A 17,538-nucleotide genomic window follows, 5' to 3' on the forward strand; every position below is an offset into this window, starting at 1 on the left:
TGAGTGAGCCCCTAGCGCTGCGGGCAGCCAATGGGCAGCGCGGGGCCCTCCGCCTCTGCGGTGAGGAGGTTGGACGGCTGTGTCGCCTTCGGTTGTGGGGCTGCGCTCACCCGGCGGGGTTGGGGGGGCGGGGATGCGTGGAGCGATCATCGAGGGGCTTAGAAAAGCCCTTTGGCTCCCAGGGATCTCCTGGGAGATCTTACCGTGCCTGAGCAGGGGTTGTGATCCTCTCAGGTATGAAACCGGTGCAACCCGGGGGGCTTTGCCACCGTCAAGCAGACAAAGGTGGCAGGAATGTCTTGATGCCTTCTCAGGGGACTGATCTCCTCAACAGGGTGCTCGGTGTGCAGGGAGGGGAGGGGTGGGATGGGGATGAGGATTACTCACACATCCTGTCCCATGACTGCAGTTCTGGGGCAGAAATCCCAGGAGACGTTCCCAAATCCCATTTCCTGACAAGATTTAGGGCACGGAGTGGAAAAAACTGAGCTTCTCGAAGGCACGAGAAAGTTGTCTCTTACAGTGACTGAGGCAACGTTATGAGCAACCACCTGAAGCCCATCCCAAGGCAGTGGGCAGACACAGGAAGGTGCTTCCAACGCTCCGGAGTCGGGCAGCTTAACGCTCTGGCAGCAACACCTCCTCCTCGCCTCCTGTGAGTTGGAAATGGTGCATCCACCCTCTCCTCGTGACAAGGTTGGGAGTAACAGCCTCTTGTTGGCCACATCTGGCCTCTGAGCGCACCACTGTGAGCAGTGCTGCTCTCTCGCCTCCCTCACAGAGCATAAAAGCGGGATTGAAGTGTCAACATTTGTTTTTAATTACCCGGTGGAAGCACACATGGCTATTGTTAAACCCAGAGACTTCCTGCTGTAATGCTGCTGCTTAATTGACTCTGCTCTGCAATGCAAAGCAATGCAGAAGGGTTGTGTTGAGGGGAAAGACCATTGTTTTAGCGTTATAGGCTCCTGCTTTTAGATAAAGGCAATGTTAAGATTTAAGGAAGCTGGGGAGAGAAATCCACTGCAGGACCCTTGGAGATGTAGATTAATATGTTACATGCCAGAGGCAGGGTGGAATTTGCAGCAGAGCTGATTGGTGACAAGGTTTGCTGCAGGGATGTGGGGTAGCAAGGATTTGACCAGGAGCAATGGACAGAGACCCCAGAAGGCCCTTGGGTCTGCACAGCCATCTCCAGGCAGGGCCACCATGGCTTGGTTCAGCACAGTGGCTTGGGGTACGTTTCTGCCCTGTGACAGGAACTCTGTTTGCCTTGAGCAGGGCTGGTTGTTTCACAACTGCTACCTGCTGTTTGCCTCTGAAGCAAAGGTAGGTGGAAGCCAGGGCAGGGCATTGTGGCGGGCTGTGGACACAGGCTCTTATCTTCTGGGAGCAGAGATAATGACTATATTTAGCTCTGCACTGAGCCCTCGCACAGTGGTCTTACTGATTTCCTCATAGCTTTCCACCCCTCCCGGCTTGTTGGGGGATGAGGAAGAGCAATCTTCCCCTTCCCTGCTTGCCGCATGGCATGGGAAAGAAGCTTCTCCCTGGGGGGAGAACTGCTGAACAACCCCCATCCCTGGTGGACGCCTCTGCAAGGAGGTTCCCTGTGTCCCCCCAGATCTCACCTCGGGTTTGCTCATGGTGCAGGGCTCTATGAGGATTCCTCCTGGTCCTGCCACCCCTCGAGTTACCACAGGGCTGGTTGGAGCAGCCCCTCCTCACTGTCAGGAGCTCAGAACCCAGCTGCCAGACAGGAGAAGGGGAGCGGGGCCGGGGCATTGTGCAACGTGCCCACACTGCAGTGGGCTGTGGGGCCAAGGCTCAAGGGCGAGTATTGTAAACCTGTGGGGCGGCTGACGTAACACTGCTGCCTGAGGACCTGCTGCCACAGGGCACCCCCTCCACAGCTTCCTAAATCATCAGCAGAGATGGACAATGTCCATGGTGGTGCCTGGTGCTGTTGCAATGCTGGCAGTTGTCAGAAATTTCCCAATTAGCAGTGCTGCCTTTGAGCCAGGTCCCAGTGCTTGCACCAAACAGAAGAGAATTTTGTTCATGACAAGGCCAAGAGGGTAACTCTGAAGTAACTTTAATCTGGTGTTGCCTCATGTCAAAATACTGAGGGAGAAGCTAATTTTGGAGTAAATTTTGCCATGATCAGGAGGAAAGCCTGGCTGACACGGAAGAGGTTATTTTGGGCTGCCCCAGGCCGAGGGGCAGGAGGCAGCTCGACTTGCTGTCCTACAGAAAGGATGCATCCGTGGCTGAGCTGTGCGTCTATCTGGACATCAGTCCTCCCTCTTTCCTTCTGAATGTACAGATGGGTACCAACCTCTCTGGAAGGTGGGAAGCTTACAGACTCCCTCTAGATTTCAGCAGTGAATCAACAGAATCAAGCATGGAAAGAGACCCAATGCACATCGTCTCCAGCTCCTGCAGCTATCCCAGGAAATGAGGCAAAGAGCACAGAATGTGTCATGGTGTTGAAGGAAATCCCTTTGGGTTCTGACTCCTGCTCCAAGGCGGAGGCCCCACTGCCACTCCTGGCTCTGCCCCAATGCAGTGAGTTACTTCAGTACGTTGGCTGCTGGCCTGTGATGGGATATTTACCTTGGCACGGCTCTGTCAGGATCTCGTACACACTCAGACGGTCAGGCACCCCAAGGAACATGTACTCTGCCCTGCGGAAGACCAAAGCACCTTCCGTTCCAGCCCAACATGGGGCCAGGTACAAAACCTGGTGTCCTGTGTCCTGCAAAAAATATCAGGTAGTGTAAAACTGTTGGTTGCTCATAATAAAAATGCCCAGCAATGGGCAGCAAGGAAATCCATGCAAAAAGGAAGGCTGTGGGGAAGGGAATGAATGGAAATAAGAAAAACTGCTACTCATAGGGAAAAAGGGAATGGGATTGGAGTTGGGTCTGCCTTAGATGCACAAGTCGTAGTGAAGCAAGGTATATTTTAACTTCAGTGCCCTAGAAAGATTGCAAACCTTATTTGATGGGGCAGATATCTTGGGAACTTAGACGCACTCAGGGCTGGATACTCACTGGGCAAATCTTTGCAGGAGAGATTGTGCTTTGCTTGAAAGTCACTTCTTGTGTACTGATGAAGGCTGCGATAGAAAAGGTCAGTCTGAGGGCTCCTTGTAGTCATTGATGATAAATGCAAACTTAATTTTCTTTAAAGGATCCATGTGATCTCTTTGCTACAGCAAACAATGATCAGACCCTCTGTGAAGCATTTTGTCTCATCCTAAGACCAGTGTCAATGACAGATGGGATCTGTTGCATTCTGGATTTGCCTATCTCTGTCCATTCACTATAAAGGACATCTAAAAACTAGGAGGAACAAAATGGCTGATGTGGTGTCTCAAGCAAATATCAAAAGCAAAGTCAATAATAAGGCAAATGCTGTGTAGAAAATGCTGAGGAAGGTCAGCTAGAGCTGCTCCCATCATCAGCCTTTACATTCTTTGAAAATATTTTGCCTGGTCTTTCTATTTTGAAGTATTAATTTAATCCCAGGAAAAAAAAAAAAAAAGGTGATATTCAAGGATTAACTCAATTAACCAAAAGCTTGAAGTTGTCTTCTTGCAAAAACTGTTTGCAGCTAAGAAAACAAATGCAGCTAAGTAGGTCACTTGAGACCCCAAGTTTGGTGCATACAAATGCCTCCACTGTCTGCAGATGGCTTGGCGTTGCCTGCTCCCCGAGTGCTGAGTATCCTGTAGAAGTGGCTCTCTCCCTGCCCCATCTCCCAAAGTCTAGCTGATCTCATTTGTGCCTAACAGAAGCCAGTCGTGCACAGCATCTTTGTACCAGAGCAAGTGCTTCTAAACTTGGGTTGGAGGAGGCAAAATTTAGGAAATATGCCTGCAAACCAAGACACACCCAGATCAGGAATATCTCTGATGAGGTCTGGAAAGCAGGCTAGTTATTCATGGGAAGCCAGGGAGGAGGAACTCAGGCCGTCAGGCAGTCTGTTAAGCAGCATTTTGGTGCTGGCAGCTGGGAATAGCGTATGTTCCAAGCCCATGGGGCCTGCGAGCATTTTCGTCTGTCTCCTTCATCCCCTCCTCCTCTAGACTCTGCTCATCCTCTATTCCCGATCTGCCCAGATTCCAGCAGTACAGAATGGCATGCGGAAGAGGAGGTGCTGGCAGGCTCAAGCAGCAACCACAGCAATCCTGCAGCAACTGAAAATCAATCTATAGAAAACACACCCCACACCACAAGTACAACAAAGTGCTTGGTGTCCGTGGTGGCTCACTGGATGCCACTGATCCTGAGCAAAAGTTGAAGTGTAGGACTGGTGAAGGTGGTCCAGACACAGCAGATGGCTGAGGACATCCTCCTTCTCCTTCTAAGATGAGAGATCAACCTACAATGGTCTGAATCGGGTGGCACCAGCAAAGCTGGAAAAAAAGCAGTGATAGCATGGGCTATAGGAAAATCAATAAGTTGAAATAAATAAGATGGTTTTGAAAGTCATCACGAGTAAGATGAGAATTAGATTTGCTGGCATATCTGCTCCCATTAATGGAGATACACATCTAGAAGGTGCAATATGACATAGTAGCTGAATATCCTTCTGGGCAACAGCTGGTTTTAGATGACTGTTTTTTGAGGAAGGAAGGGAATGCAAAATTGCTTTTTCATTTCTTGTGCAAGACAACAGTAACATGGGCATCTTTGTGACTCTCACATACATGCACATATGTACTCATATGGACACATTCCTGCACACAGATGTGCGTGGTACTGTTAAGGATCTGTCTCTATGGAAAAATGTTAGAATTCTGTGTTGTGCTCTATGCTCGTTTAAGCTCAGAGAACAAATCATCATCTACTGTTGAACTTTTCAGCTGCAGAGCAGAAGAAAACTGGTCCCACAGATTTTGAGCTTTCTTAGGTTTTTATCTTTTTTACCCCCACAGCTGCAATGATAACTCAGGTAGTTTATCTGAAAGCCAAATGCCCTCAGTCTCTGTTGATAGGCCATCTTTCCTAGTCTTTCAAAAATACTTTGATTCCCACCCCACTGTCTTAGTCCAATTTTGTGCAGTACCACACCATCAAAACTAGTGCAATGCTGACATGCTGCAGGCAACATCAAACTCCGCACTAATTATTTTCATTGATGTAAGGGTCACTTCAGATCACAAGGTTTCCTGTGATCTTCTGTCTCCCAGTCTGGAGCCAGTCAGGAAAAGAATAAACACCATTTTCTAAAGCTGGTTGCTGTAACCTTATCGTCTGAGACTCACACAGCACTTCAGATTTCCTTGTTACCACACATCTGAGTGACAGGAGAGTGCTGTCACCTCCCAGAGAAGGGTTGTACACCTAGGCTGGCTACTCCACAGGGAACTGACCCATTGCAGTTGCTGCCAACTTTCTCAACTTTCTTTGATTAGTTGGTCTCGAAATGACATGGAGGACCAGTCTTCCTCTTCCTTAAGATCACTGTTGGTTCTTCCATGGGAGCCCTTACAAGGCCTAATGTGGTTCAGCTGTCTCTGCCTTGAGCTGAGTTTGAGCTGGTTGGCAACTCTGAGACATTTGTAGCCCTTGGTCACATAGCCAGTAGACTTGTGCTTGTGGCACAGTTTGCTTAGGGTCCTCCGAAAGGTATGCCAAAGCAGTTTTCATCTCAATCAAATCACATAATTAAATACTATTTGCCTAACAGCTTTACTTAAGCTGCTTGTGTCAGCTCCCAGCGACCTCCCCTACCAACAGGGCCTGATCCAGCTTGTGCAAAGACACAGCTTGGGCTTTGCACCATTCTTGTGTTGCCTATACAGGACAGAGCTTCTCTGGCACCCCAACTGCCTCCAAGCTTTTTAAAAAACCTCTGATAAAACGTGAGCTAACGCAGTATAAATAGCAAACAATGGCTCTTGGTTAACCCAGGGGCTTTGGACATGGAGCTGGTCTGGGCTTCAGTGTTTGGCTTTTCCCAGCCTCAGATCTCATACCAGCTAGGTTCCAAGTTCATTAGCACTACCAGATCATTGCTGCCTTCTGTTCTGGGCAACAGGAGGCACATGTTGCCGTAAATATGCATCCATACATAAGAAAATATGTATTTATATATTACATGGCAGTAAATATTCTTGTACGTAAAGATGTACTCGAAGTTTTGGTGGCAGTTTTCCTTCTGTCTTCAAAGATTTTAAACTCAACTACTTCATGGTCACTATGGCCCAGACAGCCTCCAGTCACCACTTCACCCATGAGACTCCCTGTTTACAAGCAACAGATCTAGGAGGGCACCTTTACAAGTCAGCTCCCTTAGTACCTGCGCCAAAAAGTTATCATCAGAGCGTTTTAGGAATCTCCTGGGTCTGTTTGTATCAGCTGTGTGGTGTTCCTATTTAATGTCTGGCAAGTTGAAGTCACCCATAAAGGACAAACTAGGTTGCAAAGTACATAGGTTGCTTCCCCATCTGATATGGATGCTGCAGTGGACTGTCCATCACAGGCCTATCTATTACCATGCTGCTGTCCCCCAGCATTTCTTATCTGCACAAGCATGCTTCCTGTTTATTGAGCAGACTTCTTTTGTTTTCCAGATCACTCTTCCTTATGGGTGTATTATTGCTGTTATTATTGGCCAGCATGGTGTAACACATCAAAGGTAATGTACCATACTGAAGGTTTAATCTCAGGGGAATGGGGGCAAAAAAGTCATTGCTTAAAATTGAGAGTGTGTTATGTGATGAGCAAATACAGAGCGATGAGAGGCAGATAAGACATGGAAAACTCACATATCAGTAAGGTATGGATCCAATATTAAATGGCTGAGAGAGAAGAAAGAAAAAAGAAAAGAAAGATGACTCTCAAAATAGTTCAATAAACGTCTTAAAGAGTTTGTAGATAGGAAATAGTATGAGTGTGTGTTCAATATACTGCCTCAGAGCAAAGCCCTTCCTTTAATTAATAATATAAAATTGTTCTAGTCTGTGTGAAGCAATCAGATATGCTAAAGCTATATTAACCCAATCTAAGGTAAACACGTGTATCTATTACTAATACAAAGGTATTTTATTCAGCTCAAAGCAAATAAGCCTATCTATCCATGGGCTCAGTGCAAGCAGTCTGGCTCACAGACCTTTTCCCGTAGACCGTGATGTGACACTTGCACCTCTGAAGATTTGCACTTGCTTTACATCCCATTGCAGACAAGATAGGCTTGTGTGGCTTTAATTGTTACCCTAGACATGCTCAGCTGCAGCCTATGCTGTTGCCTTAAGTAATTTTGGCTGGTTTATTTCACTTCTCACCCTGGTTTAAGACTTACTGCATGAGTGAAGATTGTATCAAAGATCCTGTCATCCCATCAGCTGCTAGCATCACACTGCTCTTAATTTTTCCATTTGTTGAGGAGGTGCACACAGACTCTCAAACTCCCTGTCACAGGACCTTGTAGATGCTAAAAACTGACTTGATTTCAAAAAGGAACCAGACACATTCACAGAAGGAAAAAAAAATCCACCGCTGTACACAATGCATGGCCTCCTTTTCAGGAAGTCCTTGATCTGCAAATTGAGCTGGCTGAGAAAGTAATCTGGAGTCGAATAACTACAGGCTTGTCCAGCTCTTCTCTTCCTCAGGCTTCTGCCATAGCTCTGTGCCAGACAGGATTCAGGGGAAGACGGACCACACTGGAGCTTAAGGACTCAAAAAAAGGTTTGCTCAGTGTCACAGATATATTAGAATTTCTCCCTGAAAAGCTTCACAGATGGCAAAATCCTATGGGCCAATAGCAGAGGTGAAGGGACTGCTCCAGGGAGAAGAGCAAAGCTGCCTAATTCCTTCTCAAGGGCTCCCAGGTAGAAATCCTCCTGAGCTTTGCAAATAGCTTGAAACCACCTGTGGGAACAGGTAGTGACGGCCATCCTGAGGTGATGCTTCCCACCCACATGCTCCTGTCAGAGAAACAGCGCTAGAGCAGCCTCTGGCATTGGTAATTCCAACCACGCTACGTGGGAGAGCTGAAACATGTAGGGAGGGCATTGGTGAGCATTACTGGTGTAAAAATCAAAGGTGCCTGCTCTGGGGCAGGTGAAAGGACGCTCTGCCTGATAATAAACAGGGCCATTAAATGTAGCAGCCTGAAAGTCTTGTTTCTGTGCTCCTCTGAGCAAAAAATCAGTGAGTCCTTCAGAAGCTGCCTATGTTGGCCCCTGGCTTCTGTGCAGGGGGCTCAGAGCATAGTCAGGGAAGGGCCCAGATGTGCCTGGTGACATCTGAGTTCAGGGGCTCAAGTATCTGGAAAAAGCCTGATAAGAGCCAGGAATTCAAGTGGTCCTGAAATAGTGGTAAGGGCAGCTGGGGAATGCCTCATATGGACACACAGGCCTAGGCAGTGGGGCTTGGTATGCAAAGAGGTGACACCTGCCCCACACACTCAGTGTCATGTCTGCATCCCAAAGAGACTGGCATGGGGCAAGTGACAGACACTGCATCTCAAATGTGCTGGGGAGCATGTCCTCTGCCTGCCCTACCTAGAGTTGCATGAGAAGGGAGGTCCCCAGTCCCCAAAGTAGCTTCCCCTTCATTCTGAGGAATGGCCCTGCCTGCCAAGCACGCATGCTGGACTGCTTTGCCTAGTCCATCTGCTTTCCAGCTGTGTTTTGTATTGTTTTGTCGAGTATCAGGTATTCCTTTGAATGCTGTGCCTCCATGGGGTGAGGTTTTGGAGACACAAACAGCCACAGCATTCTCATCTTGGACTGCCACTGTGCTAGCCTGGTTTAGGGAGCATCACAGGGAGAGGTGAAGAGACCATTTCCAGAAGTTTTCATGTCTCACAGTTTCTGCAGTGGTGCTTATCTCCATCCTGCCTACAGGCAATCTCATGGAGGCCAGGCTGAAGTGTCTGACCCAAAGCCAGTGCAGGTGCTGTCCGAGCAAGGTGTAGGGGCAATTCAAAACCAGGTTTCAGCTTCAAAATCTGGAGACTCTCTCAGTTTTCCTTTCCTATGCTGGATGAGTTTTGTGCTTAGTAAGACCCATTTCCTATTTTAGTCCCACAGTGAACCAAGGTCATCCAAAAGGGGGCCTGATCTTTCCCATGTTCTTTTGCTGCGTCATCTCATATACTTTGATCTACCATATTATGAGGTAAAGTATACTTCTGTCTGGGATGAACTGGAGACTGCTAGAGACAGGCATAGGCTGACATCCAGGGGGAGAACGCTAGATAAGCCTAGCATCAAACACAGTAACAACCTCATGACTCTGGATTTTTGGAGACTATTTTTTAACCAGTGATTGAATCAGTTCCTACCCTTGCCCCCCTTTTCACCCTGGGACAAGGAAATTTGGCTCTCTCCAAATTTTTGCAGTTGTTTAATCGCTCTCAGTCTCCTCCTGGACTCAGTTTGGAGGAAAAGACAAGTAGGTCCTTGAAGTGGCTGTGCTCACACTGAGCTCATGTAGGCAACAGAGATGCGTGCCGCGTGAGCACTGTTGCAAAATTCCCTGCTCTATCGAGCAGACAAGGCTGATGTCCAATGAGTTCAATTTTAACTCCAATCTCCAGACAGACATGCAAACAGCTTTCAGAAAAGGCCTCGAGCAAGCAGCACCACTGTTCCCTGTGTCTGGGCTCCCTGGGAGGCTGCTGCCAATCCGCCTTGGGCACAGGTTGCTGTGGCTTGTGCCAGTGCCTCTGTGCATCTCTATCCTCTGGCTGTTCAGGGTCTCCCTCAGAGAAGGGTTTAGTCTCATGCAGACTTCTCCTCCAGGCAGGCCTGGAAGGTGGCAATAGAAACCCATATATCCCTTCTTGCAAATTGAATAGGAATGTGGGAGTCACAGCTCTTCAGAAGTGATTGAAAAGAGTCCATTGAGTTGGAGTGCCTGTTTCACATCCCGTGGAGATGCAACATGAACACAATGAAAATCCATCCCTGAACCCACACAGACTCATTGAGACACCAGACACAGTTGTCCAGCCTTCTCCTCCTTTCTCCTCCTATGTTTCCATTCTCTCTACCCTGTAGCATTGTTCAGAGCAAGTCAAACAAGGGCTTGAATGCAGCAGTCAAAAGCTGTTCTTCTCTCTAAAGTACAGGAAATAGACTCCAAAGGAGCATAAAGGAATTTCAAACTAAATCACCTTAAATCTGCTTAATGCTGAGCCGATGGGAGTAGCCTGTCTGCTTTACCTTCTGCAGGATTGTGAGGTGAAATAGTGGATCTGAGGAAGGGTCTGGAAACTCCCTTGGGTAGATGGCATGTATTACAGGACCCAGTAGGGCCTGGCTGGAAGCATCCCCTGTGCCCATGGCCTGAAGGAGCAGGAGGGTAGCTGCAGGGTCCACTCTGGGCACTGATCACATGGAGACTGTGTGCTGTTGAGAGCTGCCAGTTTTGGAAGTGAAGTCCCAGGTTTGTTCTAGGAACAGCTGCTGCGTGGGACAGTGAGCTCTGTACACGTGCCCAAGCAGCCCTGGAGCACAAAATCAACACAACCCTCAGCCAGGCCTTGGTCTGCAGCTGGAGAGAGCAATCACCAGGCTGTCGTGTCCCCTGCTGGGTATCAGACCCAGCCCACATGGAGGCATCCACCTCCAGCATCCTACTGGATGTACCCTGGCTCTGTAAGGTGCACCACTCTTAGGCACCCTTGGGATGTAGCACTGCATGTCTTGTAGAAAGTGCTCACTTTGCTGCCTGTAAACCCCACTTATTTGCCATACTCTCTGGTCCTCATGTGCAGCTCCTAGTGTGCTGTGCTGTGCTGTGCTGTGCTGTGCTGTGCTGTGCTGTGCTGTGCCCTGCCCTGCAGGCTGGCTGGGCTTGGGGCTCCACACTGAGGCTGGGGAAGGCTGGCAGGCTCAGATTGAGCCCCTGAGCCTGTAATCCCAGAGGTATCTCTGAAAAAGCAAGTACCTGGAAGGTTATATGCATGTGCGTATGCATTCCTCCATGTACTAATAGGGGAAGAGGTTTCACAGCCATTGAGCCTGTCCCAATTACTTTTCATCCCCTGTAGCCTTTCTCATCACACCAACAATCTTGGGACAGCCTTAATTGAAAGGAATTAACCTTATCCCAGTAACATCATATCCTTTGTGATTTAAATTGGAGAGAGATGGATTTGAAGGCTGAACTGTTCAGTGGATAATTAATTGGTAGGAAGGTCGCAGTCAGAGGGTTGTGGTCAGCAGCTCCATGTCCAGGTGGAGGTTGATGATGAGCGATATCCCCCCAGGGGTCCATCTTGGGACTGGTACTTTTGAATGTCTTTGTCAATGACATAGACAGTGGGATCGAGTACACCCTCAGCAAGTTTGCTGAGGACACCAAGCTTAGTGGTGCAGTTGACACAATAGATTGATGGGATGCCATCCAGAGGGACCTGGACAAGCTTGAAAAGCAGGCCTACAAGAACCTAATGAGATTGAACAAGGCCAAGTGCAGAGAGCTGCACTGGGGTTGGTGCAATCCCATGTATGTGTACAGACTGGGAGAAGAACATGGGCAGATAGTGATAGGGCAGGGAAGGATGGTTTTAAATTAAAAGAGGGAAAATCTAGATTAGATATTAGGAGCAAACTCTTTACTCAGAGAGTGGTGAGGCCCTGGCACATATTGCCTAGAGAAGCTGTGGGTGCCCCATCCCTGGAGGTGCTCATGGCTGGGTTGGATGGGGCCCTGGGCAGCCTGATCCAGTGGGTGGCAGCCCTGCGCACAGCAGGGAGTTGGAACTGGATGGGCTTTAAGGTCCCTTCCAACCTAAGCCATTCCGTGCTTCTGTGATTCTATGATGATCTCTATATCAGTCAGCCAACTCAGGACAGCTTCTTCTCCCATCCGTGTGGGATCAATTGCACCCAGTGTTTCCTGCATGACAGTATGTACCTCACCCTCTCCATCTCTGCCTCCAAGAGATGGCAAAATGCTCAGCCCCTGACACTTCCACGTTGCTCTGTTGGGAAAATGAAGCTCCCTAAGAGGCAACTATGCTCTGGAGTGTGGACACCAGCACTTCCCAATGCAGCGGGCACCTCCTTGGAGGCTCCCATCTCTGATACCACCCTACACAGCTTACACATCAGGGCTTCAGTAGCCTCTAGGTGATCTGCTTGAAAAGAGAAGCCGTATGGCAGGAGGTTTAAAAATCTTCCCTTAGGTTTTCCAGGCAGAGCTGGTGGGGCGTCTCACCAGCAACCGCATAGATGAGATAAAGTTACAGTAAGGAGCAGTGAGCATGTAGGCAAATGTTTTGCATTTATTCATTTGTTTAAAATTCAGGCATTAAAATGAAAGAAAGAATACACCTTGGAAATAGAAACCTTGCCCTGTGAAGGGAAAGGAGCCTCCAAAGCAGTCTTGGCAGGCCCATTTGAATCCTTTTTACATTAAAATGAGGCAGTGCCAGAGCCAGAGCTACAGGGCTCTCTCCTCCATTTGTTCCCAGTCCCATCCAAGTGAATTTGCCAGATTTTGTCCCAGATGCTGAGCTCCAGATGCAGATATGCTAACTGCAGGGCTTGCTGGAGGTTTGAAGCTATTTTAAATAATGTGAGTTGCTTCATTAGCTGAATCAGCCTTTGTCTGCCAACACAGTTGCTACACACGGCAAACACACTTCATTTTTGGCTCCAAGCGCACTTCTAGTGTCATCAGTGCAAAAAATTAAATGGGTGCCATATGTCATAAAGATAAGGGGATACTACAATCCCTCTGCCCCCAAAAACACCCTAAAAAAATCCCTAATTTGTTTATCATTAAAGGGAAGAGACCATTTACTCTACTAGCTACAGCAGTAATACTAATTTATCATGGTTGCTGTAAGCACTGGAAACCTGATACAGCAAGTTCCTCTGTGAGAAGGTGATTGTTTCTATTTTTGCGGGGACAGGAATTTGTGGCATTAAGCAAGATGCTCCGGATGCAGTCCCAACTCACCAGATGCCTGCCCTTGGAGCAAAATGGCAGCAGCAATACTTCATGTGGAACTAAAAGCCCACGTAGTGCAAAGCAGCGTGCAGTGGAGTACGAGCTGGCAGGGAGCAGAGCCACCATGAAGTGCAGCCAAAATGCTCGTCCTGCACAGGACTTTTGCAATCATCAGGATTTAAGCAGTGCTATTTCAGAGGGGGATAACAACCTTGCCCTCTCTTGCTTCCATCAGATCCCCTCGGAGCGCTCCTCCCCTTCACCTGAGTGTTGGAATTTCTCTGCCTATTCCAAATCCAAGGCAAATAGACACTCCATGGGGAAGTCTAAATACACCACATACCAAAGCCAATTGCAAAATGCAGGCCCTACGATAGCAAACAGCTGCAGCTGCATGGCTGATGTCCTTCTTGCTCCAACTGCCCATCTCCCTGGTATCTGCTAGGCTAAGAGGAACAGCTGTTGCTGATTGATTTTGGTGACAGGGACTGCATGGTGATACTAGACTGCAAGAGGTTGACCCCATCCTACTGCTTTTCATCTCTTAATCCTATGGTTATTTGATTTAGCAGGATGGGGGAAGGTGACAAATGTCCCTGAGCAAAGCACATGCTGAGAAGTCAGATTTGTACCAAGTCCAGCCAGTACAGTCACAGCTGTTGGGTCTTCCTAGCTAATATCCTCAAGGTGATCTGAGGACAGCCTGTTAGTATGCCAGTTCTGGAACCCCACATCATTGTTTTCTGTGCTATGTTTTCTAGCAGTATGAGGAGAGACATCTTAGATGCTCTTCACAACTCTAATCTCCCTATGGCCAGAGATCACCTCAGGAGCAAGCAGACAAGGCACAGCTGTGAGGAAGTGTATTTCACCTGGTGGAACTGTTGGGTGGCCTGGTGAAAGGAATTGTGAGGGGATGGCTTCCTACAGTGCACAGCTGAGAGGAGGAAGTTCTTTCTGTTGCTGAAGTTTGTAAGGGTTCAAAAAGGGACAACTTAAAGAATAAGCCATTAAAGGCTATTAAGTGGAGACATCTTGTCTGGCTAAAAAAATGCTGATCAGCAGAGCCTGGGCAAAGTTTTGGGGAGATTGGCGTGTTTTCACAGTTTTCTCTCTTCTGTAAGCATCGTTTCTTCTTAGTGCCTTTTTTTTCCCCTTAATTTTATTGAGAGCTCCTTGGGAAACAAGAAAGGCAAGTGATGTGCGGAGCACAGGTTGTCCCAAGATTACAATGCTTTATTGCTCACTAGCAGTAAATAAAATTGGCTGTGATAGCCTGAGAGGAGAGCAGATTGGCCTGTTTTATAGCCTTCTTTGTCTCCCTGAGCTCTCAGTACTGCTTGGAGTCATTAAAGAGGCGACCCTGGAAATGCTGGCAGAGATTAGCTGTTGCTCAATGCATGGGTGCCCTCCTAGTGCGCCTCATAGTGTGATGGGCTGCACTCTTTCACAGGTCTGGAGCAATCAGTGTCAGTGAAGTTTTAATGTAGAGAACCAGAGCAGGTATCCAGATCAATATCTTCAGTTGAAGAGGACGTCCTGGTCCAGAACATCAATGGTGCTGCTGGCAGTGAGGGCTGAGCCCTCCTCACCTGATGTTTGTGGAGGAAATATGCATGGGCAGTTTGGATGAGCTGGTGCCTGCTTTGGCTGAGCCTAGCAGCAGTGCAGATGCAGCCTTGAATATCTAGAGAATGAGGAAAAATCTGCATCTGCCAGAAATCAGAAAGCCAAACTCTCTTCTGAGAAATGGAAATTTGGCCAAAGCTATGTAGGGAGGAGCTGTTCTTAAAGCCAGGTTCATTTTCAAAGCAATGATGAATCATTTCTTGTGAAGTTACATGCATGCAGAGAGATGATAAAGACACTTATTTTTCTTGGTAAGTCTTACTAAGCAGCTAAAACCAATGATGTGATGCTAGCGGGTGCCTGCGATGGTGTAGAGAAGGTGGGTTGACTGCTTCTGGAAGACAAGTTTTTTTTCCCTTTTTTACTTGGTCAAGTAATGAACTGAGCCAAGGGACAAAGCCTGAGTGGATGGGTTTTGCATTGGGTTTGTGCTCAAATAGGGATTGGGATGCTTGGAATCCCAAATGCTTGGCATGTTCACTCTGTGTGCTGAACACAGAACCAGAAACGGTATGATCAAGGAGAAGCTTGGAGTAAATAGAAAAACAGAATAGAAAGACCTCTGCCATTTTGTTGCAGTTTTATTTATGTTAGAGGAAGAAGAAGGTGTGCCTACCTGGTTATTCTGGAGTCAGGAGCTGTGGGACAGGGTGGCTCTCAGGCTAAGCATGGGCTGTGGCACGTCAAAGTGGAGGCCCTGGTTTATCTCTCCTTTCTCCCCAAGCCTCTCCGGTAATAATTAGAGGACCTGGAAGAGCAGGAAGAGAAGGCAGGCCCTTTCCGCAGCCCTCTGCTGCTCCCCAGTGGCTGTATGAAGAAGGCATCACAGAAGAATCCCAAAGGGTGAAGCCCTGGAGATGCTGAAGGGGCTGTAGCATCTGTAAGCAGAGCTCCTGATGACCTCCTTTGCCTTCCCCGCGTCTCAAAGATAATTCTCACGGGGCCTGGGAAGAGCAGGATGACAAGGATTTGGGGGAGATGCCTTTGCTGCCACTTGCTTTGGGGCTGGAAGGGAATGGATTTGCAGCTGCAAGGGTATGGGTTGGGAGGATATTTAAGAGAGACCGTGCCTGCTCAGAGACCAAGGCAGAAAAATGGCAAATGAAAGACAATGTCTCCAGTTGTTTCCTATCCCTGCAAGTGTCAGGAGAAGGTTGTTTGTGGTCAGTGTAGCAGGTGCTTTGGCTAAGTCACAGGAGAAGATGAACGGAGTAACGATGAATGTAAGAGAAAGTTACAGAGCCATGAGGAGGCTGCATACTCCAACAGGAGCTGCATACTCCAAGAGGAGCATGCAGCTCCTGTTGGCAACGTCTCCCAGTGCAGCACAGGCAGTGTCTGCACTAACCTCGCTTGTAATGCATATAGAAGCAGGACAAGGTCAGATCAAGCATTTTTTCCACCCTACCTCCCACCTCAGATAATGACCTGTAGGAGTTATGCTTGGAAAAGCAGGTCGTTCTTGTTGTTGTTTCCTGTGTTTATTTACTGCCTTTCTCTTTTCCCTTCTGTGCTCTTCTGGACCAAACTGTTTTTCTTCTTAGTTCTTGTTGTATTCAGAGGTACTTACCATGTTGTTTTCCCCTAGTAGCAGCTTTGCCAGAAAACCAAGTTTTGAGACATTGTACCTATTTTCAGCTTCAGTTAATCAAGTAATCTAGTATGAAAAACAAGGAGATAAATTGTTGAAATGCTTTTTTTCAAGGTTTTCCTTTGCAAGAATGGTAGGCTGTAGGCGTGCCAGAGCTGACCCATATACCCACGTGGTTAACATGAAGGGAGACGGAGAACAGCACACTGAACCTGCATGATCAAAAGATGAAGTGCCTTGCTCAAGGACTAAATTTCATGTGATGCTCTCCATCTGCGAATATTTAGAAGGGCAACACTAAAGAAAGAAAATTATACCACGTGTCATTAGGCCACAGCTTACAAGGGAAGGAAGGGCATCTTGTGGTGGCAACCATTTGCAACAAACACATCCAAGGCAAAAGGCATTTTGAGTTATGGAAGCCGGTAGATGGAAAAGGTATAAAAACTCACTGCCAGCTCTCATAGCATCTTCTATGTGACAAAAATGTCTCTGCCAACTGAAGAATGGGGTGTTTGTTACTCTTTCTGCATATTTCTGAGGCCTTTGAAGGCTAGGGAAGAGAAAAATAACTTCTGATAAATTGTAGTTCAGGCAGTAAGTCTGCATCTATTTAAATAGGATGAAAAGGTAAAATTAAACTATAGAAAATAGAAGTTGAAAATGATGCCTTTCCAATAACATTTTAAAAATCCTTCATCTTGTAAAGAATTCTCCATTCCTTTGACTTCGAGAAAATAACCACTGTAGCTTCTCCAACACACGGGCTGTTTTTAAATGATCTAAAATGAGAAGAAATAGTTAAAAATTGGGAAAGCGGTTGAGAAAGTGCGTGCACCTATCCCCACCCCACCCCCCACCCAGCTGGATTATGAAGTATTCTGCCTGCGCAAGTTTGAAAAAGGGGAAATCTAAGAGCAAACCCCTATGATAGGGGATTTTTATTATCTGGAGAAAGGTTCTGGTTTTGAAATTGAAATGAAAACTATCTTTATTAAAATAGTTTGGGATGCTCTGAAATCTTGTTTGAGGAGCATGTCTTCCCATAAAGAAGGTGTTTGATGAAATCCATTTTTTCTGCTAGGAAAAAAGAAAAGTAGACACCAGGCAACTTTGAGCTTGGGCACGCAGCACAGAGTTAAGCAGAACTGTACCTTCTTTATGGGAACAAACTGTAGTAGCTTATAGCTGATGTAAGGCAGGCAGTCCTGCTGAGTTGTTATTATTTTTCAAGCATAATATCACAGAATCCTTCAGGCTGGAAAGATCAGTAAGATCATCTAGTCCGATCATCAGCCTATGTCTGTGACCTCTCTAGACCATGTCCCTTAATGCCACATCCACTCTCTTCTTGGAAACCTCTAGGGTCAGTGACTGTACCGCCTCCCC

This window comes from Numida meleagris, chromosome 4, assembly GCF_002078875.1.
Source record: "Numida meleagris isolate 19003 breed g44 Domestic line chromosome 4, NumMel1.0, whole genome shotgun sequence".
In the NCBI taxonomy this organism is placed as follows: Eukaryota; Metazoa; Chordata; class Aves; order Galliformes; family Numididae; genus Numida; species Numida meleagris.